The sequence below is a fragment of the Choloepus didactylus genome, chromosome 8, assembly GCF_015220235.1.
Source record: "Choloepus didactylus isolate mChoDid1 chromosome 8, mChoDid1.pri, whole genome shotgun sequence".
Taxonomy (NCBI): domain Eukaryota; kingdom Metazoa; phylum Chordata; class Mammalia; order Pilosa; family Megalonychidae; genus Choloepus; species Choloepus didactylus.
This window is the reverse complement of record NC_051314.1, coordinates 24,617,712-24,641,156: the sequence shown is the minus strand read 5'-3', so window position 1 is coordinate 24,641,156 and position 23,445 is coordinate 24,617,712. Positions and strand designations below refer to the sequence as shown.

The 23,445-nt window shown below is 42.0% G+C and overlaps 1 protein-coding gene across 4 annotated transcripts in view; it reads left to right on the top strand.

Annotated features, from left to right (window-relative positions):
* The window catches only part of CHST11 (carbohydrate sulfotransferase 11), a 270,907-nt gene that overhangs the window by 62,048 nt on the left and 185,414 nt on the right, over window positions 1–23,445 (top strand). The window lies entirely within an intron of this gene.

The following is a 23,445-nucleotide window of genomic DNA, read 5'->3' as shown; positions in this document are numbered from 1 at the left end:
GCTATTTAGTACGTGGGTATTAATTAGGAGGAGGAACACCACTGTGACTACTTAGCCAGGTGAGTAACCATTGTTTTTACTTTGAGTTTATTATAGGATAGATGGTTCTGTTGCCTGAAATCCCAAAGCCCGAGCTGAGAGGGCATCTTAGGAGGTACTGAGTTTGTCATTCCCTCTTGTGGCTGCTGAATGGGGTCCGCAGGCTGTGCAGGCTGAGCTGCAGGCCAACGACCTTGCTTGGCCTAGTTCCTGCTTGGTGGAGAGATAATGCAGCTCTACGGGAACTTATAAAATCAGGGTGTCTGTTTCCACTGGCATTTCTTTTTAGTTACAATAATCAATAATATGAAATTAAATCAAGACGTTCCTTGTACCAGCTTCTGCTTCTCAGATACATTTGTGATCTCTATGTTCTTTTATTCATGTTGGATTTTTCTTCAGAAGGTGATTTTTCTAGTATCACAGAACAGGCTTTCTGGGGGAAAGCCTGGGAATTTGAACCTCCTTAGCTGTGTGAACTTGGACAAATCAATAGAGCTCACTAAGCCCAGTTTTTCGTATCTATAATGGGTATAATTATACCAACCTCCAAGATATTGTAGGGATCATGTGAGATTATACTCTAATCCTTACTCAGTGTCTGGAACTCAGTGGGCCTACAAATAGAGGTAGGTGCTTTCAAGGTGATCTGTGTAAGTGTATTGCAAGGGTTCTCAAGAAAGCTGATCATCAGAATTACCGGGGATGCCTTAAAACAAGCACCGCCACCAGCACCAGATACCACCACTCCCCTTCCCCTGTCCAGACCCCCTCATCCAGATCTCTAGAGGTGGAAACAAAGGCCTTTCAAGGCTGCTTCTGATGCCCAGCCATGTTTGAGAACCTCTCCAGGATGGGGTTTTATTTTTTCTAATCGTCTTAATAAAGGCAAAATGATTGTGTGATACATGCTTTAAGAGTTTAGATATTCTGGCCATTTCTTTTCATGCTGGATTTTTGCCTCTCTTTACACAGCAAGTTATTTCTCTTTATTGGGAGTGGATAGGATGGGAAATGGAACAATTGAAAAAACAATTGTCTAATAAGAGACAACTGTGTTGCTTGACTAAGTAGAAATTGGTAATTTGCACCTTTAAAAGGCCCTCTTTGTCATACTGAAGAGAACTGGATTATCTCTATCTGGTTGGTCACCCTAGGGTTGACCTCCAAGATGCAGAAATTTGTCTCTGAGATGGCTTTCAGATGGAGCATCAGCCTGCAGTTTTGGATCTGTTTTCTGAGTATGGGTGGGGTTTCTTCTCTGGCTCTCCTTCTCCCTCTGGCTGGCTCAGGACTGGGAGAACTCTTATCACTGTCTGGAGGAGCTGGATGGAGCTGTGGTTGGTGCCTGTGGATCCTGCCTGGGGAAGCCAGCTTAAATTCCAACTCCACCTCTTAAAAGCTGGGAATTTCACAGGGATGGAATCCGTTCCCAGCTTGAAATTTACCTAGATTTGACTTGGCACCGAAGTTGAGGCCTGAAATGTTTCTGTTGAGCAAAGAGAAATATATCAGAGTAGGATGCAAAAAAACCATTCATCAGGAAACATTTCCCTTTTCATTTCCTGGTTCGGTGACCTTAAATAAGTCATTGAACCTTGGAGTGAACCCTGTTAGACAGGGGTGTTACTGGACCAAGGCAGTGGATTCTTTTGCCCTATGAGCTCAAATGACCAATTCCTGAGACACTGGGGTTTCAAAGAGAGAAAGAGTTTTAATTGCTAGGCACAAAGCAGGAGAACAGATGGTGTATCGGTCCAAAATCTGTCTCCCTGAACTGCAGTGATTCTGATAGTTTTAAAGCATCAAAAGATGGGCAAGTTTTAGGATAATGAGTACAGTGGCCCCAGATTATGTAATTAGAGGTGATCTAATAATTGGGTATGCACAGATTGATCACATGCTTAGTCACAGAATGTATATAAGAAAATGGCGGTCTTAATATTATGATGGGCATGATTTTTAGTATTATAATGAGGTATGGGTGACTTCGAGGTTAAAGTCTAAGCTACTGTGCATGTCAGGCAGGCCCATTCTGGTTAGATCAGGCTTCAGTTATCAAGATAACTTTGGACTTGGGGTGGGTTAGTTCCGGGCTGACCTTTCATTAATAAACATTAGGGGCTGTCTTTAGTGATCATAAGAATTTAAAGTTGAAAAACTGGATAAATGGGTACAAGTGAAGGTTAATCACAAGGTTTTTACAATCCCAAGGGCACAAGATAAAGGCTATAAAATCATTATCAGAGATCAAGGCAGCTGGATTACATACAATTCAGTTTTCAGGTATTTCCCTCTGTCTGCTCTAATAAACCAGAAAGTAAAAAGGAATATCTATATAATGATTCAACAATCATAATCAGTCCTTAAATCCTAACTTCTTGGTTACAGGGGCTCACATCCCTGGCCTTAGCATCCTCAAGGGAAATAGTATTTTATGTACAAATGCTTTGTAAAACCACAGCCATGTCACCCTTATTATAAAAGGAATGTTTTGTTGCTTGTTAGAACACTGGCATTTTCTCAGTACTTTTGCTACTTGTTTACCTATCTTCTCTATGTTCAATATGGCAGATTATTTGTACTTTAGTTTATTTCTCACTTTTTAGCCCCCTGGGAATCCTGCAGTGTCCAGGAACTTTGAAGAAGACTTTTCTGGAAACTCACATGGGTTCCTCCCTATCCCACCCCCATGGGCTGTCTTTAAAAATCCATCTGAGGCCGTGTTTGCTGGAAAGAGAAAACCGATGCTTGTGTGAAGCAGCTCTGACCAGCAGCCTCCATGCTGTAGTGTTCACAAAATCTAGACTTTTTTCTTTTTCTTTGCTCCTTAATTGGAGTTGAGTGGCACTGCAGCAAGACTTGTTTTCTGGCGTAGCTATGACCCAAAGTGTCTTTCTTGTGAATAGATGTTGCTTCTTGCTCTAGTGACTCAAGAATGGGAAGGACACATGGAGAAAATCACAAGTGTGTTTTGGTGCCAACAAATGGGGCTGCCTTCCAGAAAAATTATTTGCATTCAGCATGTGTTTGTTAAATGGGCAGTTATTGAATGTGCAGTTGCTGACATCGGAGTGCCTGTCCTTGGTGTTGACCTTGGAAGGTAGTAGTTCAGTAGCAGCCCACATTTGGCACTGGGGATGCAGAGCTAGTGGGCTTTTGAATCAGTGCTCTTTCATTCATTCGTTCATCTGAATCAAGGATGGGTTGTTTTAAAATATATACCTGGCCAGAAAACAAACTTAGACATAAGAACATATAGAGAATGAGTTACTTATAGATGATTCCAATATTTAACCGTTGGTATAACCATCCCTCCACCCATCCTTCCTTCCAGCTGTCCTTCCATCCACCCATCCACCTATCCACCCACCCACCATCCTCCAACCACCAACCATCCTCTATTTTGGCAAACAGTTATTAAGCACCTACCTTTGTGCTAGTTCTGTGCTAGGCTCTTGGGATACAAAATCAAATAATACAGAGTTCCCGTCCTCAAAGACCCTGCAGTCTAGGTTCAGTGTATTTTCCTAAATTCTAAGTCAAACACTTATTATTTTGCTTTGGTTTTTATCTTTTGAACAAAGCAAGGCATGCAATCATTGTGACGTTTTCACTTGTTTTTATAACCCAAGGTCTAGAGTTGGATTTCATGTTTTGCATAATTCTAAGCACAGTATAAGTTCTTGTATTATTAAACAGGAAAAAAGGGAAGAAATTATAATCTAGAGAAAATATCAAACCTCATGATTAAAAATGTTTGATGGTATCTTACTGAAATTCCTAAAAGTTTTTTTAAGCCTCATAATGTATAGCATTCAAAATAGGTTTTTTGAGCCTTGAGTAAATTTAAGTGCTAAACATATTCAAAATATATTAATTTGGAAGGCCAGGTGGGAAGCAGAGATTTTAGACTTTCAAATTAGCACAGGGGCAGGTTGTAAAACTGAGTGGTTAACAGTGTGGGCTTGCTGAGCTTGAATCTCCATTCTGCCACTCTCCCCATGTGAACTTGGGCAGTTTAACCTCTCTGAGTCTCAGTTTCCCCCTTTGCAAAATAAGAAAAGAGAATCATTGTGAGAATGAAGTGAGATCCAGGAAAGCGCAGGGCTGGCATAGTCAGCCCACTGTAAAGTCTAGTTATTTAGATTATTATTAGAGGCAAAGGGATTAGATGGCTTAAAAAAAAAAAAAAAAAAAAGGAAAGAAAGAAAGAAAAGAAAAAATGGAAAAGCAAGCAGTGGCATTTTGAGGCTTTTAATCAACATGAGATACGTGATGCCATTTGTTACTCTACAACTAATATTATCCTGAGAAATATTAATACTTCTTGTATAGTGCTTATTTGCATCCTTGCATGATGCTCATGAGCAGTGGACAAGCTGCTTTTGCAGTTAAAGGAGTGATGGGAGTGTTTGGGGGACATTGGGAGAGGGAAAAAGAAAATTTTAAGCAATATTATAGATTGTTAGCCAACACACCTGAGTGTTAGCAAATCTTTTAGGCAGGTCACCAACTCAGATAGTTTTTACAAATCAAAAAGACAATTGTTGATTGTCTTTGACATTGTATTTTTTTAAAGGGCTGACAGCAAGTTGGATTTTATATATAACACTTGAGGCAACCAGTTCAGCGTAGTGGGATATATTTAACAAATGGATAGTTTTCTTTAAAAAAAAAAAAGAGAGTGAGTTTCTCTTAGTGTTTTTTTTTCCATGGAAGGTAGTCCTATATACTGTTTATAGAGGCCTTGATCCTTTTTAAACTTAAGGAGCCCTGTCTGCCTCCATGGTAATAAATCGAGATCCTTATGGGGGCTGAGGGACATTTAATTTATGTGCTCAGCTCTTTCACCAAATCCAGCAGCGACTTCCTGGGTTGTTTTGCTTGACTGATGACTCTCTGGCATTTTGTGCTGGAGGGACGTCTTTTGAAGTTTCTCCTGTGGGGCCTGGGGTTTGCCCCTGCGAGGTGTTAGTGAGCTTCCTGCTGGGGCTTTATTTGTGAGGGGGCTTGTGAGAGGGGATTGATGGGCGAGCGGGGGCAGTGAGGGCAGTGGAGCTCTTGTTCGTCACCTCCGAAGGGTTGACTCAGGCCTGGGGTCCCTGGTCCCCCCGACCTGTGTTTGGAACCCATTGCAGCATTGGTTTTCTTCCTGCTCCCCAGGCCAGTGCTTGTGTAGCTTCTGGGGGTTCCCAGAACCCTGGCAGGTATTGGCTGTAGGCCCAGCTGGGGAATGTGCTGGAAGGATAGGTTCAGGAATCCGTGTAGTCAGGTGCACTCTGAGCAGGGGATAACAGGGGTTTGCACTGGATAATGAGAGCCTTTGTCTTGAGTAAAACAACAAAGCTCCAGTTAAATCACATCCTGCCCTGTTTTCTCCTGAGTTTGGCGAGGTTTCCATCTTCTGTCCTCACTGGCCTGCCCACCTCCAGTCTCTTTACCCCACTGTCCCCCAAAGTCCATCCTTCTCACCAGAACCGGAGTGCTCTCTCTAAAACGAAAATCTGTTCATGTCATTCTCTTACTTCAAATCCTTCCATGGCTGTCCTTGGCTGATGGGATAAGCTTCCAATTCCTTGGAATGTGACAGGAGGTCCTTTGTATTCTGGCTTCTGTCTGCTGGCAGGAATATCATCCCCAGCCGGGCAACCTACACATCCTTCAAGCCTAAGTTCAAGGACCCCATCCTCTGTGAGGCCCTCCTAGACGCCCCCTCTCCACCTTCCTCCCTCTCCACCCCCCAGACTTAGATCCTCCTCTCTGGATATCCCTAGAGCACCAAGCTTACTTCAGTTGCAGCTTTATGAATCACTTCACAATTGTTGATTCTGTTGTCTCTTTCCCCAGTTAGACTCTGAGGGCAGGTTCCCCAGCTGGATTTCCCCTGAGCCTGGTGGTTAATCAATGTTTATTCAATCAGTTGATATTTACCTTGTTGTGTGGTTTCCTTATGAAGGCCCAGGGCTTTGTGTTCTATAAGAAGTGATGATAGCCCTGATTGTCTACGGGGTGTTGATAGCCCCACACATAGTGTGACCCCAGATAACTATGGTTAAGACAACACCAATAATTTTAGCTATTATTTATTGAGTACTTTCTGTACGCCAAACAAGTACATACCTCAACTGATCTTCACAACACCCTTTGAGCTAAGTATATCTTTGTATAAGCTTGAGCCATCATACCCTGGGAGATGTCGTAGCCCTAGCTGAGAGCAAGATGAGAAAGTTAAAGCTGCTTTAACTCCAGATCATTCTGGCAAGACTTGATACTCTAAAGCAGACTTTCCTTAAGAAGTCCAACTGCATATAAAATTCCCATGAAACTGGCAAGAAAATGAAACCTGCTTTAACTAATTTTTCATTTGAAAACCTAGTAAGAAACTGCTTTTAGCAAAAACTATGTTCATTAGAACCATTGCTAATTCACAGAGACCCCTGCAGTTTGGGGACCATGTGGCTAGTAGCTGTTCTCCTGGAAACTAAGGCCTGGAGAAGTTTCCAGAGACTTTGTTGGGTCATAAGAAAAGTTAGTTAATGAACCAGACCCTGTGCTGCCTTTCCTTTGGTGTCCAGATAGAGAGAATTTTAAATTCGCTCCTCACTCGAGGTACTTTTGGGGCTTTTTAATTATTCTTGACTTTGAAAACTTGTGAAAGAGCATTTTCTTTCCCGGCCATTTTCAGTTTGACACACTTGGCAGTATTTTGTTGTGTGTCCCCAGGACTGACTTTGCAATTCTTTCTGAATTGTGTCAGTTCTACAGAGTCTACTGAAGAGAACTGTACCTTTGGGAAGAGAATTGAGATGATAAACACGTCATGGGGCTTGTGGGACCTTTTTCTAGCATAGAGAAAACCAACCGATGTCGAGAAGTAGCTGTTTCTGCAGCACTTCAGCAGTATTCCCATTTCACGTCAGGGCTCGGCCACCCTGTGGAGGAACTGAAATTTAAATGGAGAAGTAGAAAAGTCTCTACCTGACCTTCTCTGAATCTGGGGAAGCTGATGAGGAACAAACTGAGGGCCTGGGACCAGAATGGCTAAGAACAGCTAAGGAGCTGTGTTTACTCACCCTTGGCTGGAGAGATTGTTAGGCTTGGGCTGAATTATTTGAAGTTGGTCACATTTCTTCCTTGGCTTAAGTAAACTGAGTGTGTGGCCGAGAGATATTATGTCCTAACCGCTGGTGTCTGACTGCCTCATTCAAATTCAGGCCTTACCATTTACTTAACTGTGAGAGCTTAGACAAGTGACTTGCCTCTCTGGGCCCAGTGTCTTCCATGGCGAAATGAAGATAACTGTCGTACCTGCTTTATAAGTCTGTGTGTGGATTAAATGAGATAATGCATCATACTCAGTACAGAGTTTTATCAGGTCAACTGCTTTAACAAAGAAGCCCCAAATGATAGTGGATTAAACAAGATGAAAGTTTCTCTCTTTCCGATGTAAGGCCAAGGGAGGTAGCCCATGGCTGGTTATGGAGGTTCCCCAATCATCAGGGACCCAGCCTCCTCTACCTTGTTTTCTTTGCCATCCTTCATATGTGGCTTCCATTTTATGGTCCAAGATGGCTGCTTCAGATCCTGTCATCATTTCTACATTCTAGCCAGAAAGGAGAGAGGGGAAGGGGAGAACATATCCCTTCCCTTTAATAATGTGACTTGAAAGTTGCTTACATAACTGTCTTATCCCATTGGCCAGAGCTTAGTCATGTGACCACATTACTCATAAGGGAAGCTGGGAAATTTAAGTCTTCAGCTGGTGGTTACGAGCCCCATTAAAATGTCTGTTATGCTGCAAGAAGGAGATATGAGATATGAAGGGACAACCGGCCATATCTTTCCAAGAGTTAAGTGCTCAGTAAAAGCCAGTTGTCAGTTCACAGGCCCAGCTCTTTGCCAGAAGCTTTGAAGATGTTCTAGGCTTTGAATATGTGATGTTCCAAAATGAGGATGAAAAAAGAATAGTTTGCATGTTTCAAGGAGGCCCTTACCTGCAAGGAGCACCTGGGTAAGAATGATAGCCTAGAAATGTGGATCTTATTTTTATCTTACAGCACCCCTCTCCATATTGATGGACTGTAATAAAGGCAAAACAGTGATAAAAAAATAAAAGCCAGTTATCACCACCACCACCACCACCACCACCCACCACCACCTCCACCCCCTCACCACCACCAACCACCGCCGCCACCACCAACCACCGCCCCCACCATCAACCACCAACCACCACTGCCACCATCACCACCACCATGACTACCACCACCACCACCACCAGCATTTCTGATTTTATCCTATAAATTCCTCCATGTCCTCACTTCCTAATTTGTTCCCTTATTTTCCATTTTTCCCAGTGCTTGTGCTTTGTCTACTCCACAGTTTGCTCACTGTCCATGTACTTGTGGTACCCTTTTATACCTAGACGTTGGTAGTATAACCACAGCTCTGCAGATTTCCTGTGTGACCCAAATGGATATTAAAGCTGGTGAGGACACTGACATTTTAGGAATAGGAGGTACAAGAGCAAAGTCTTAATGGTCCACTTGGTAGTATAATTAAAATAAGGCAAGAAAAGCTGATCAAGAGAAGAAAAAAAGTTTCAGCTACCTTTAAATGCAGGTTAAGAAGTTTTGTTTTGTTTTGTTTTGTTTTACCTGTGTGTGAAGCCTTGAAACTTTTTGAAAGTTCTTTTCAAAGCTCCAGTCTGGATACCCAGCTCCTGGCTCGGATTCTGGGTTTCCCAATTATGATAGGTTTAAAATCTGGGCTATGTAGAAGCCAAATTTCTTCTGCTTCAGAAGCACTTTGAATAAATGAAAGGATTAGTTTCGTGGATGCTGGTTCATGATTTAAATGTTCTGGAAGCATCATTCACGGTTGGAGATGGTTCATCGAGCATTCACATGGACTTAGTGCTCATTAAAGTGTTGAGGAAGGTGGATGTCACTCTACCGGTGTAAATCTTAGTTAAGTTAATTTAATGGAGCTGCAGTTCCTTCATGTTTTCCGACAGCCAGATTTTACTTTCATCATTTGTCTCCTCCTTTCTCCTTTTTAAAATACCGTGTCAGAAAATGACATTTTCTCCTGGGAAGAATTGTTCTAAGATTATGGCCTGTCTTCACTTTACCGAGGCACTTGTCTTTAAAGATTGGGGACCATGAAAACAAGGGTCTAGGAAATCCTCAGCAAGAAATATTAAAGTTGTCTTCGATATTTTTTTCTCCTTCATCCTTTTCACCTCTCAGTCCTTGTTGGTTCTCCCTAAGAAATTTCTTGGGACTTCCTCTCCATTTTATTCCTCTGTTATTGTTCTAGTTCAGGTCCTCAGCAGCCTTGCTAGGACTGGTGCAGTAGTCTCCTGGTTTCCCTGCCTCCTGCCTCTGTCCTATATCAGACACATTCTCCCAGCACAGATCTGGCCCCACCACTGCCTTGTTTGCAATAGTCAGTACTTCCCATCACAATAGAACGTACAGAGTGAGCCTTCCTTGGCATGGGGCCAAAGGCCAGGCCATCACTGTGGTTGTCTGCTAACATATTAGTAACAAAATGGCGGCATTGTGGTAGGTATTATTTATTACCCTCTTTTACAGCAGAGGAAACAGAGGCTACATAGTTTAAGTGATATTTTCCCATTGATACCTGCAAAAGGTGGTGAAACCCAGATTGGACCCTGGGTGGCTGGGCTTCTGAAGTGGTGCCCTCAACCACTGGACCCTGTTTAGTCTGATCTCTTTCCATCCTCCTCTTTGGTCACTTCTCTCTCTCACACCCTGGCTTCTGGCCTCACCGATCAGCTTTTGTGCCTCTTTCTTGTTGCCTTGTGTAGCATGGCTGGAAGCTGTCCACGTTGTCCTGTCTGTGCCTCTGCCTTTGTCGTTCTGTCTTAAAAGCCTTTGCTCTCCTTATTGATGGGCAAAGTTTTACTCCAAGATCTAGTTCACAGGTGTGTGGGGCTGAAGAGTGTTTCTCCCCAAATTTCACCCAGAAACTCAGACTGTGACCTTATTTGGAAATAGGGTCTTTGCAAATGTAATAAGATGAAGTCATACTGGATTCAGGTGGGCCCCAAATCCAGTCACTGGTGTTCTTGTAAGGAAAGGAGGGTTTCTGCTTCAAAAGACATGAGCAAGCATTACCACAAAGGAGAGTCTAAACTTGTATGTAATGGTGCCTAAGAGTCTCCCCCTGAGTACCTCTTTGTTGCTCAGATGTGGCCCTCTCTCTCTCTAACTGAGCCATCTCGACAGGTGAACTCGCTGCCCTCCCCCCTACGTGGGACCCGACTCCCAGGGGTGTAAATCTCCCTGGCAACGCAGAGTATGACTCCCGGGGATGAATGTGGACCCGGCATCGTGGGACTGAGAGTATCTTCTTGACCAAAAGGGGGATGCAAAATGAGACGAAATAGTTTCAGTGGCTGAGAGATTCCAAATGGAGTCGAGAGGTCACTCTGGTGGACATTCTTATGCACTATATAGATAACACCTCTTAGGCTTTAATGTATTGGAATAGCTAGAAGTAAATACCTGAAACTACCAAACTCCAACCCAGTAGTCTGGACTCCTGAAGACAATTATATAATAATGTAGATTACAAGAGGTGACAGTGTGATTGTGAAGACCTTGTGGATCACACCCCCTTTATCTAGTGTATGGATGAGTGGAGGAATGGGGATAAAAACTAAAGGACAAATGGGGTGGGATGGAGGATGATTTGGGTGTTCTTTTTCACTTTTATTTTTTATTCTTGTTCTGGTTCTTTCAGATGTAAGGAAAATGTTCAGAGATAGATTGTGGTGATGAACGCATAACTATGTTATCATACTGTGGACAGTGGATTGTATATCATGGATGATTGTATGGTGTGTGAATGTATTTCAATAAAACTGAATTTAATAAAAAAAAAGTGGATTATCAGTAAAAGAAAAAAAAAAGACATGAGCAAGAAAGTGAAGACAACCTACAGAGTGGAAGAAAATATATGGAAACCATGTATCTGATAAGTGTTTAATATCCAGAACTCCTACAACGCAACAAAAAAAGACAACCCAACTGAAAAATGGGCAAAGGAGTTGAATAGACATTTCCCCAAAGAAGATACACAAATGCCCAATATGCACATAAAAAGATGTGTTCAACGTCATTAGCCACTAGGGAAATGGAAATCAAAACCACAACGAGATAACACTTCACACCCAACAGAATGGCCATTTTAAAAAAAAACTGACAGAAAATAAGTGTGGGAGAGGATGTGGAGAAATAGGAACCCTTGAACATTGTTGGTGGGAATATAAATGGTGTAGCTGCTATGGAAAATGGTTTGGCGTTTCCTCAGACATTTAAACATAGAACTATCTTATGACCCGGCAATTCCACTCTGAGATATATACCCAAAAGAATTGAAAGCAGGGACTTGAATGGATATTTGTGCATCAGTATTCCTAGCAGTTGTTTACATTAGTCAAAAGGTGGAAGCAACCCAAGTGTCCATCAACAGATGAATGGATAAACAGAATGTGATCTATCCTTACAGTGGAATATTATTCAGCAATAAAAAGCAGTGATGTGCTGGAACATGCTACAACATGGATGAACCTTGAAGACATCATGTTGAGTGAAATAAGACAGACACAAAACGATAGATAGTTTACACTTTCACTTTTTATGTGGTAACTAGGATACACAGATTCATAGAGAAAGAAAGTAGATTACAGGTTAGGGTGTGTGTGTGTGTGTGTGAATGGGAAGTTAATGCTTAATGGGTACAGAGTTTCTCTTTGGGGTGATAAGAAAGCTTTGGAAATGGACAGTGGTGATGGTTGCAGAACATTTCAGTGTAATCAGTACTGCTGAATTGTCCACTTAAAAATGGTTAACATGACATATTTTATGTTATGGATTTTGCTGCAACAAAATTTTTTTTTTAATTAAAAAAAAATGCATTCGAGGACAGGACACAGACTCCGAGGGAAGCAGGCCATGGATGATGGAGGTCAAGATTGGAATGAGCAGCTACAGCATCCAGAGAACATGAAGGTTTGCCAGCCACCCCTGGAGCTGGGAGAGGGGCCTGGAGCAGATTCTCCCTCAGAGCCTCCAGAAGGAGCCAGCCCTCCTGACACCTTCACTTCAGAATTCTGGACACCAGAGCTGCAAGAGAATAAATTTCTGTTGTTTTACGGCATGCAGTTTGTGGCAATTTGTTACAGCTGCCCTAGAAAGCCAAGACAACAGGTAACCTTCTCTATGAAGATTTTTCTTCCCCCACTTCTCCCCACAACAGATTTAATCCTGCTCGTTTGTGAGTTTCCATTACATTTTGGATGTCTCCATTATTTTGAACGTCTCCATTACTGCACTACGTCATGCCACGGTTGACTGTGGCCTTGATTATCACTTCCCAGTGGATTATAGACTAAGAGTTGAAGAAACCAAGGAACCCTGAGTTTGGAAAAATTGAAAGAAGTTTAATTAAACCATGAACATTATCAGTTTTTTTCTAGAAAACTCTGCATTTGTTGTTTTGGACTTGGTGACACTTCATCTTGGTTATTTTGGCATCAAGCATAAAAGTGTTGGGATTTTGTGAGTCTCTTGAGGAAGGACCCACAAGTTTAATTTTCTCAGATTCTGAAAAAATTGACCATTTGAATTGATCAGGTAGGGAGGATTACTAAGAGTTAGAGCACTTTTCCTCAAGTCTCAGTTTGATGGTTGTGTGTTTCCCGACACCCCCTTAACCTTGACTTGCCGACTGAAAAATGAATAAATAAATAAATGAAAGAATGGTTATTGGTATTACAAAAGGATTCTTTTCAATACGGGTTCCTTCCAGATAGTGTTCCCGGAAGACACTTAAGTCGTGGTTTGTGGTGGTTTACGGATCATTACCACTTGTGGGGGAGAATGGAAAGAGCCAAGAGCAAGTGATTTATCAATAAGCATTGAAGAGAAAGCACTCTGAAATGGCCTTTGAGTCAATGGATTTTCAGAGTCACATGCAGTTTTTCCAGAATAAGCCTTCTTGGGTGTAGCTCACATCCTGTTTACATAAGTATCCATTAGATTGGGCCAACGTTGGCAATTTGAAGGCATTTCTGTAGGATGAAACTAAAATTTAATGCCCCTCCCCCAAATCCTTTCTGGTGGGATTAAAGTTACCCCTTAATGAAAGAAAGGTCTTTCGTTAGTAGAGATGCTTTTTTTAAATGGAAAAAGTGAAAACGAGAATGTGCTTTTCGTAGTCAATTGGCAAGACATTTTCTTTTGCATTTGAAGCAACTGAGTTCTTTTTGCCTTCAAAATTGTTAATGCCATAGTGATCTCAGGTTTTAAGGATAAGTAAATTTATTTAGCAAACCAACTTATTAAATATTTCTGTGATGAATTCAGCTTCTTTGTTCAGAATATTACTTGTATTAAGGAAGGACAATTGAGAAAATGAACATCCAGCATTCTTCCTTTTTTTCCAGTTTTCTTTGATAGCACACTCAGTGGTGCACATGAAGATGTCTACCCTGAAAACATCTGTGGTTTCCTAGCACAATTCTCATGGTTTAACTTCTTAACTCTTCTTCCCCTTAGAGCCAGGGAAATAGAGCAAGAACAATTTTCCAGCAATATTTTTCCAAGTTGCAGTGCACTTGCTGCCCATGGTTCCCATTTAATGATTTTGCTAAATGTTTTTGCTATACATTGAGTGACTTTTCATTTGTTTTTATCACATTAGAAACACATATCTGAGGGTTCTTGGAAGGATTTCAGCTGATACCATTGAGGGATGGGAGAAGCTCTTGTCACCTCCGTTTCTCTTCTCAGGAATGGAAGATTCAGTGTGCATCTCTGTATTGGCTGCATCAGGTTTCTGGCGTGAAAGATGCACAGCCCCAAAGTTCTGCTCATCTCCAGTCTTCCACACTGAAGAAAGTAATGCATGTATAGGTTGATTTCTTGGGAGCGTTTGTTTTGATTATTTCTCATTTGCATACTGCGATAAAAAATAAATTTTCTTAAGGGGCTCAATTATTCTTAGTTCACAGAAGCCAAGATCGTGATTAGCTGTAACGCCTCATCTTCATTAGGCAATTTAAGATGTGAATTATACATTTTTTAAAAAGCAGCTAATTATGGTACAAGCTGATACATTTGCATTTCTGTAAAACCACTGCCGTAGATATTCTGGCTAAAAGACTGTATCATCCTGGGTTGTAAAATTTACTCCTGGTGGGAGCAACTTCTTAGTGGGGCAAGGAAACTCATGATGGGATAATATTGTATGTTATGCCTTTTGATCCTTTTTTCATAGGCCTTGCCCGCAGTTTGGAGTCTGGGGGCTGAGTTGTAGTTCACGGGCTCTGTCTGCTCCTTCACCCTCCTGGGTGTCAGGTGGGATGGGGATGGAATGACAGACCTTGGACTCTGACACTGTCTCCTATTCCTGGTGGCCGTTTGTCTTGGGGACTCCAGAGGAATGTCTGTCCTCGGTGTCCTATCGGTCACCATGCACTGGGACTTAGTAACTGAGACTGAAGGTCTGGTGGTTCTTAGGTGTGCATCCTGATGAGGTCGACGTGTCCTGAAATCTCAGCACCGTCTCACAGGACTCTCTTTGACTGTGCTGCATTCCAGAAGCAGGCGGAATGTCGCTGACCTCAAGGAACATAAACCTTGCATTGTGGGTCGGAGGCATTCGAAAACATCTTCTCCTCTCCTGTTGCCAAGGTGGCTCGATGTTTACTAAAATTAAATCCACGTCGGTTTACCGAGCAGATGGGGAGGGCTGGAGGGGTCGGAAAGTACACTGCTTTATGTGTCCATGATGATATATACATTTAACCAGAGGGAACCTCAGAGTTAAAAACCAGGGCATTATTTCCTTAACAGTGTCATGTATTCATTTATGGTGCTCTTGAAAAGTTAATTGATACATAGATTTATGCATGCACATCTGAAAGAGGTCAAAGCTCAGGATTCAATGTTAATAATAGCAGCTTCATTCTAGACTCTTGCATACAGTTACATTGTGAAGGACAAGCCTATTTATTTAGGGTATTATATTAACTTTCCTTTATGACCTCTGTTAACTCAGCTATTTTCAGTGGTAGGTCAGCAACTTATAGAGAGGCTGTGTATTAGAATTGGGGAGACTGTAATTTGATAAAGTGCACCTATTCAATTTGTTATTTTTTTCTATATAAAATGCAGAGTAAAGCTGGACCAATCTTCTTGCTTAGCAGGGACGTGCAGGAGATGGACTGAGAAAGTAGCTTAGGGGTAGGTGTTCAGAAAGGCTGAAAAGAATGCCTTGGAGTGCATAAAAAAATGATAGTGAGTACTTTCTCACGCCCTTTGGAAGCAAATACAGACCACTTAATTTATGCTTTAAGTCTGGTGTTGATATCCGCAAACCTAGGATCTAAGTCTAACAAGGCCAGCCTCTCCTACACAATAGAACTACCAAGGAATTTATGTCCTTCCTTGTTTTGCAGAAGTTTCCCACTCAGAGTCTGGTCTGTGGACCACAGCTTTGGCATCACTTGGGAGCTTGTTAGGCATGTGGAACCTCAGGCCCCACCTGTCCCTGTGATGTACTTGTATAAATGGTCCACACTTTCTCTTCCCTTTTCTTCCCAGTTTCCCATGTTAGCTAACATCGTGTGTCACTTTCTCCCTTGGATAGCAGACTCCAGCTTTGGTTCACGACAACATGGGCTCTTCTGTTAGCTCTGCTACTTGAAGGTTATTTCACACCTGTCAGCCTTGCTTTCTTCTTCTGTAAAATGGAGATAACAACCACCACCATCTCTTGGGACTTTTTCAAGCATTAAGAGAGCGTATTTGCTAAACCCTCTTCACAGAGCCAGGCACACAGTTAATGGTGCTTTATTTGGAAAGTCATTCATGTCCCCCTGCTGACTGTACCTTCCTTTGAAAGAAGCTCCCTGTCTGGTTCATCTTTGTGTTCCTCCATGCCCCCTTCCCTGTGTCTAGAACATGTTTGATGGATGATATAGTTGTAGCATTAATGTTTGTAGCTTAAAATCCTCAGTTTCTGGAAAATTCCATTTGCATCAGATGCAGCAGTCCTAATAACTTTAGCTCCATGGGGGAGCATCCTAGCGGCATGTTACAAGACAACTCCTCCACCACCAGGTTTAGGCAAGTCTGTGACTGGCTTTGGTTGTGCAGCACCTTGCTCACAGGTGTGAGGAGCAAAAGGGGCAGCTGCCGAGAACATACTGGCTCATGGTTTCCATCATCATGTCACTTTGGAATGAGGTGGAAAATGAAAAGCCCAAATAATTGGCTTGTGTTTTTGATCAACGGGGAAGATGCCTTCTTGGATTGGGGTGTGTTTGTAAGACATAGATCTAAAACAGGAAATCCCATGGGGTGGTGGGCTGGGGCTGTCCTAGAACACAGCCGACCAGGTGAGACTCTTCACCACGGGCCTCTTGGGTGCCCCGCATTGCAGTGGCACTGAGCTTGAGGACACCTGGGTGAGCTTTCCCTCACACTACGGGATAACGGGGCTGAGTGGTTAGCAGGGTGGGCTCTGAAGTCCCGTGGCCTGGGTTGGCATCTTGGCTCTGCCTTCTTCTGGGTGCAGGATCACAGGCACATTAATTAATTAACCTCACTAAAGCCACCCCACTCCCAAGAAACCTGTAGATGAATTTGCGCCATGTCTCCTTAGGCTCCTCTAGACAGTGGCAGTTTCTCGGACGTTTCTTGTTTTTGATGAGCTTGGTGGTTTTGAGGAGTAATGATCAGATGTTGTGTAGAAGGCCCCTCAACTGGGATTTGTCTGATGTTTTTCTCATGAACAGACTGGGGTTGTGGGTTTGGGGAGGAAGACCATAGAGGTAGGGTGCCATTATTCTCATCACATCACATCAAGGGTACATAGCTGTCAAAACGATTTGTGATTGTTGACGTTGACCTTGATCACCTGGCTAAGGCTGTGCATGCCCAGTTTCTGCACTGTAAATCATCCCCCCCCCCTTTCCATACTACACTCTTTGGAATGACATCACTGTGCACCCCACGCTTTAGGAATGTGTTCAATCCAATATTTTTTTAACTTTTCCCATATCTTTATTCAGCACTTTCTGCACGCTGCATTTTATTAGAATCTACTGTATTTTTTCCTATCACTGGATTGTAATTTCCTTCATGGCTTATTTGTGTGAACATTATAGATCCATTGGCCAGATTACCTGACATTTGGGATCTCCCAGTTTCCCAACCTGTACTTCAGCATCTATCATTGAGGAACATTTGCTATCCATATTTTGAGAAGTGTTGATTTTTGAATAATTGAGGCCTAGGAAGCACAAGCAATAATAACAATGAAAGCTCACACTTTCACAGCACTTCTTAACTTGCCAGACTCGGTGTATGCACTTAACATGTGCTAACTCATTTATCCACACAACACCCTATATTAAGACAGGTGTTGTGCTTATCCTCTTTTTGCAGAGGCTTAGAAAATTGTGCACAGTGAAGTGTGGCCTGAAGCTAGTCAGCTAGTCAGTTGTAGGGCTAGGTAGTAGAATTTTGAAAGCAAAAAGTTATCTTTGTATTTGTTAACTATTCTCCCCTGTTACCCACAGCAGCTGATAATTCCACTTAACTTGGTTCCTTTGATAGCAGAGTCCAGGCTTTGAAGCCTGAGAGTCCTGAGTTTGATCCTGGCCTTGCCACTTGCCAGCCGTGTGACCTTGGGCAAGTCATTTCACTTCTCGGCCTCTTCATCTGTAAAATGGGGATAATAGTAATATTGATATGTCCCTGTGAGGCTATGATAAGATAATTCATATAAAACATATTTAGTATATATATTTTATAATAAAATATATTTAGTATATATTATAAATAAAACTGCCATATTTTCTGAATTAAAAGGATGAAAAAGAACAAGATTTGGGAATGCTAAGATGGAATATTTAAAAATAGGGAGTATTCCCCAAATGTAGGATGGTTGCATAGTGGAATTATAAGATGCTCAGAAAAAGATGGAGGCGCTAAATCACGGAAGGGACTGAGAAAGCCAGGACAAGCCATGCCATTGATGTATCTCAAGACGACGTCTCAAACGCCAAATTGTGAGTACCACAATAGCATAAAACACTGTAAAGTATAACCCGCCTTCAGTTATCTCGTCAGACTTTTAGCATTGATCTAAATATAGAACTAAAAGTCATAAATAAAATTAATAAATGAAGCCTCCTGTTAAATTAAATTAATCTATGTCTTAAAATTTATTGTAATGTAGGACCCACAAAAAGAAATGTATATAACATTTTGGATTTAGGGAAGTTAATCTTTTTTTAACTAAGAACTACTATCCATTCCTGGACTTCTTTATTTTATCTTTGCTTCTATCAGTAGCTCTGGCATGCAACTTTTTTTAAAGAAAGAATGAAAGTAAGAGAAAGTGTGTACGTGAGGGAAGAGACAGAAAACCCAGGAGTCTGAGCCATACAAGAGCAGATGTGGTGACACGAGGGCTCTCCAGTCCTCCTCTACCCACACCTGGATGTTCCTATTCAGATTCATGTTGCAGCAAAATCAGAAATGATCAACTATGTGTCAAAGGAACCGTGTGGAGACTTGCAAATGGGCAAATCTGCAGTGTTCCGCCTGGGGTTGCCAAGGCTTGCCCTCTCTAATTACAAAGCTAATGAGGACTGGAGATGAGGGCTCCAGATGGCCCTTGGTGAGCCAGGGACAATTCTGATGCTCTGCAATGGTACATGTTTTCATTCCGGAATCTTGGTTTTTATCTGTGTGTGTGTGTGTGTGTTGAGGTGAACGTACCACAGGAGAGGAGTTGAAATTGAGTCTTCCCTCTAAGATTTTGCTTCCTGAGTTAAAGTTGAAGTTAGGTCAGGAAATGCTTTTTCATCTGCAAAGTTGGGATGGCAGAAGCAAAGCACCAGTGGCAGAGCTTTCAAATGACTTTTAGAAGAAGCCCCATTGTCCCTGAGATGTGCAACACGCCAGTTTGTAAGAATGAGAATGGCAGCATGACACATATATTTTCCTTCCACAGAATGTTTTCAAAGTAGAGAAAGTCTCTAGAATTATATCCAGTTGCCCTTACCACCACCTCCACCCCCACTTTTAAATACATGTACACGTGTGTGCGCGCACACACGCATACTTAAAAAGTTTCCATCTGCCCTGGTCATGCTGTCCTCCTTTGGTGATTAATTGGCAGTCTTTGGCTTTTCTCCGGAGATGCAAAAATCCTTGAGGGTGACCTACATGAGCTGGTGTCAGGCTGCAGAGCGATTTATCACATCTGTGAAGTCAACATCTTAAATGTCCATTTGGCTCAGCTTCCCTCTTGGGGGATTTCCTCCTAGTGCCAGCCAAGGCCCCTTTCACCAAAAAATGGTCTGTGTTCTGCTTGCATGTCATCTCTGGACAGTGTTTTCTCTTCCCCATAACAAAGCTAATAATGGTGTTCTCTTCTTAATTAATTTAATCTCCTTCTGATGTTTTTGCAATGATTCTTTTAACATTCAAAAAATTTCTGTGGTGGCCCCAATGCATGTTCTGAAATACAGTTTTGGCCATTATCTCTTCTTCTTTTCGAATCCCCTTGTTGAGGGTGGAATATTTACTCAGAATGTATTCATCTGGTATTTTAGAGATACCTTTACTCTTTGCTGTATTTCCTGGGAGAACTGGGGAAAACAGTTGAGGAAAGAGCTGTGAAAATTATTTCAAGACTGCCAATCTGGAATGAAAAGAAATTCTTAAGATAAAGACAGTCAGACAACCGTAAGTAATAATTGGGGAATAGTACCACTGCATTTTACATTCTAGCAACTGTCTTGCATGTTATTTCATTTTTCCACTGGAGACAGGTGGTTGGCTGAACAGGGGAGCATGACATATGGTATCTTCCCAATCATCCTTTCTACTGGAGCAGGAGAGATATTTTGGGTAACATGTCATATTTTCTGTTTCTTATTTGTTCCTGACTTCAAGGAGGGGACTGATGATCTTTTCTAACCTTTTATGGTTTTTTTATTTTTTACTTTTTTATTGTTTTGCCGAGGAATGTGATATTTTTTCCCTCCCCTTATCCCCTGACCCTGGATTTGGCTCAGAGTCTTAGAAGAGCAGGGAAGTATAAATTGAGGGAAATCAACAATCTGGTAGGATCCTGCCTGATGAATTTATTTTTCAGCAGCATTAGGAAGTGCTAAGGTCACTGTATACTTTTTTTTATATTTTTTTCCCTACCTTCTCCTGCCTTTTCCTCCTCCTTTCCTATTTTTTCTCTCACTTGCTTTGGGCACCAGTTAAGAAGTATCTGAGACGTCCTAATTAATGCCCATATGTATAGTTTCTGAAGAGATCCTTCTTGGGTTTGAAGAAGGTGTTGGTCAGCTAGCCTTACTGCACTAGTTTCTCAGAAAATAATGACCCTAGTTAAAGATACTTGAGAAAAGAGTGAACTATGGGCTGTGTCCATATCAGAAGAGAAAAATTAACAGATTGGTGGAGAAAGTGGAACAGATGAGTGGAAATTTGTTTTGCTGTTGTAGACGTAGACATTAAAACTTCGAGCTGTAAATAGATAAGTTGTGGTGGTTGTACTCCATCCCCACCTCTGAAAGAGAATGGAATAGATTTTTTTTTTGGGGGGGGTGGTGGTTTGAAATAACAATAAAAAGTCATTTTCATCCCCACCCAAATGACTATGGTAAATTTATATTAAGTGGATATTGGCCTTTCCACAGGAACCATGTAGTTAAAAAGTGTGCCATAATTTTGCCCTACTGCTGAAAAATTATCTTTATGGTAGATTCCTGGTGCAACATCCTTGTTCGGAGATGTAGAGGTGTCGAGGAGTGTTTGGATGGTCTCTGTGGAAGGCAGGAATCCCCCAGAGCCAGGAGGGCCCCCAGGACACGTCCAGGCTGAGCCCCCCGATGTTACTCTGCAGAGTGAACGGGAGGACAGAACTCAAGGTGAGTTCAGTTGTAAATGGCAGAACAAAAGAAAATCAGTTCATCGTGTTCTGAAATCCTCTGTTAGGCTGTCCAGGGAAGTGATGGCTTGGGGTCGTGGTATGAGATTTAAGGACCACTGGTGAAGGGCTCCTTGAGGGTGGGAGGTGGTCTTTCCTGGCAAGGCCTCGCCCTGGGAGCTGGCCCAGACTCCTCAGGAGCTGTTTGCAAATGGGGATTCCATGAGATCGGGTGTGACTCTTGGAATTGATGGATCATTTCAGCATTCCTGTGTGGCTCTCCAGATTTTCCTTTGGAGAAATGAATGTGAACTGTGTTCTGATGGAGGAGAAAAAACTGCTATGGGTCAGGATTTTGCAAACAACAGTCCTTGTCTCTCTCTCCTGGGTACATGCTTGGTTGATAAATTGGGTATCTAGAAGCCTGGGCTTACATATAGAACAAATAGATATTGGGATACTTATTATTTTTTTAAAATGGAACCTCATATTTATTGAATGGGAATTGTAGGTACCAAATATATTATTTTTACATAATCATCTATGATCTGGTGAGGCAGAGTAATAACAATAATGAATAACATTAATTATCAAAAAAATAATGTGTCAGGCTCTCTTCTAAGTATTTTACGTGTATGAATGGATTTATCTCCTCACAATGGATGTCTGAGGATAGATTTGAGAGCTCAGGACACCAAGGCACAGAAAGGTTAAGGAACTTACCCAATATTACATTTAATGACATTTAATGACAGAGCCAGGATTCCAGAGCCCAAACATGTACTTAAACACTTCTACTAGTATCCATCTGAAAGACAAGGAGCCAAGATGTTAAGTAACTTGCCCAAGGTTGTTGATCAATTTTATTTCTCTTATTTCTCATTGATCAGGGGAACTAAAAGGTTTAACTTTTCTTCCCAAGTTGTTCTTAGCCAGCAAATAGGGATACTCTGAGCAACTCAGAGTTGCTCTATGTTTTGCTTTCATGTATATTGAAAAAGGAGTTTGTAAAAGGAAACACAAAAAGTAAGGCAGCCTCAGAAAGGGGGTGTGTAGCACCTGGTGATCTTTTTCCAAGCTGGAATCCCATCACGTCAGGCTTCTGGGAGTTTCCTGCAGTGACTTCTGCTAACCACCTCTTTTCTCTCCTGGACAAAACCAAAACCCAAAGCAAAAGCAAAAGTCCAAAAACAAAAGTCAAAAGAGAAGCGGTGGCAGGACTAGCTGTTCCCGTGGGTGCTTGGCACTCGTTCCAGGAAAGAGGTGTGTGAGCCCCAACTTGTTATAACAAATACAGCCTCTAGCTATGCCTTTTGGAACTGGTCTTCCGAAGTACCAGTTGAGTGGTACTTAGATTTCCAAACCAAATGACTTTCTTTGCAGAGTAGGGTTTCTGAGTCTGGCATATGTCCTAAAGATACCAGGGAAAGCAAGTAGAGAACTTGTTTTTTCTATTTAAAAAAATTACTAATAATAAAATACCTAAGTCTTTTGGCCACTCTAGCTGTTTTCCTACGAGCTGGGAATAGGGAGGATTATCTTGTAGTGGGGTGTCAGTTGAGATGGGAATTTTCTGTGAGATGGGGGAGTCATTGGGGCAAGTACAAATGGTAAGATCTTCCCAAGCAGTGGGTAGAGTAAAAAGGAATGCAGCCCCAGGAAGGGAGGAGGGGTGTGCAGTTCAGGCACATGGGCCAAAAAGATGGGTCTGATTGCCAGGTGGATTGGAGCCCAAGGCTTCAGGTTTTCAAGTGGGTAATTAGAACAGGAAGAAGCCAAATGCAGGCCTGCTGGTGCCAGGAACAGCAAGATTTTCCGTTCAGTTTGGATAGTCTTAGAGCTGACTTGGGTGCATAGAGGTATTTCCTCTGTCAAATCTACAAATACAGACACCTGATGATGTGCCCATGCTTGAGGTGGGGGTGGGGGTGGGTATTAATGAACCAACAGGGTTTTCATTCTTTGAGCAACAAAAAGACTTAGGCTGAAAGATGAATTTACAAGAGAGTATAATTAAGCAGGAAAATGCTTGGTTTTGCTTCCAAGTGTTAATATCTCTGGTTAGCAGAATATCCACCCCAGAGCTCTGGCTCTACAGTCAGAATGCTTGGTTTTATATTCTGGCTGCTATATTACTGGCTCTGTGGCCTCAAACAAATTATTTAATCTCTTTGGGCTTCAGAATGTCTATATCTGTAAAATGAGAATAGTTATAGTAGCTACCTCATGAATTTGTTATGAGGATTAAATGATTTTCTCCCTGGTGAAAAGAAAGAGGCCTTTTACCTGTGTTTCTTGCTTTAGAATGCAGTCTTGATACCCAGTACTGCAGCAGCTCTCTTGCAAACATGAGACAGAGCAAGAGGGGCACAAGTCCATATGCAAAGGATAGAAACGAGAGAGGTG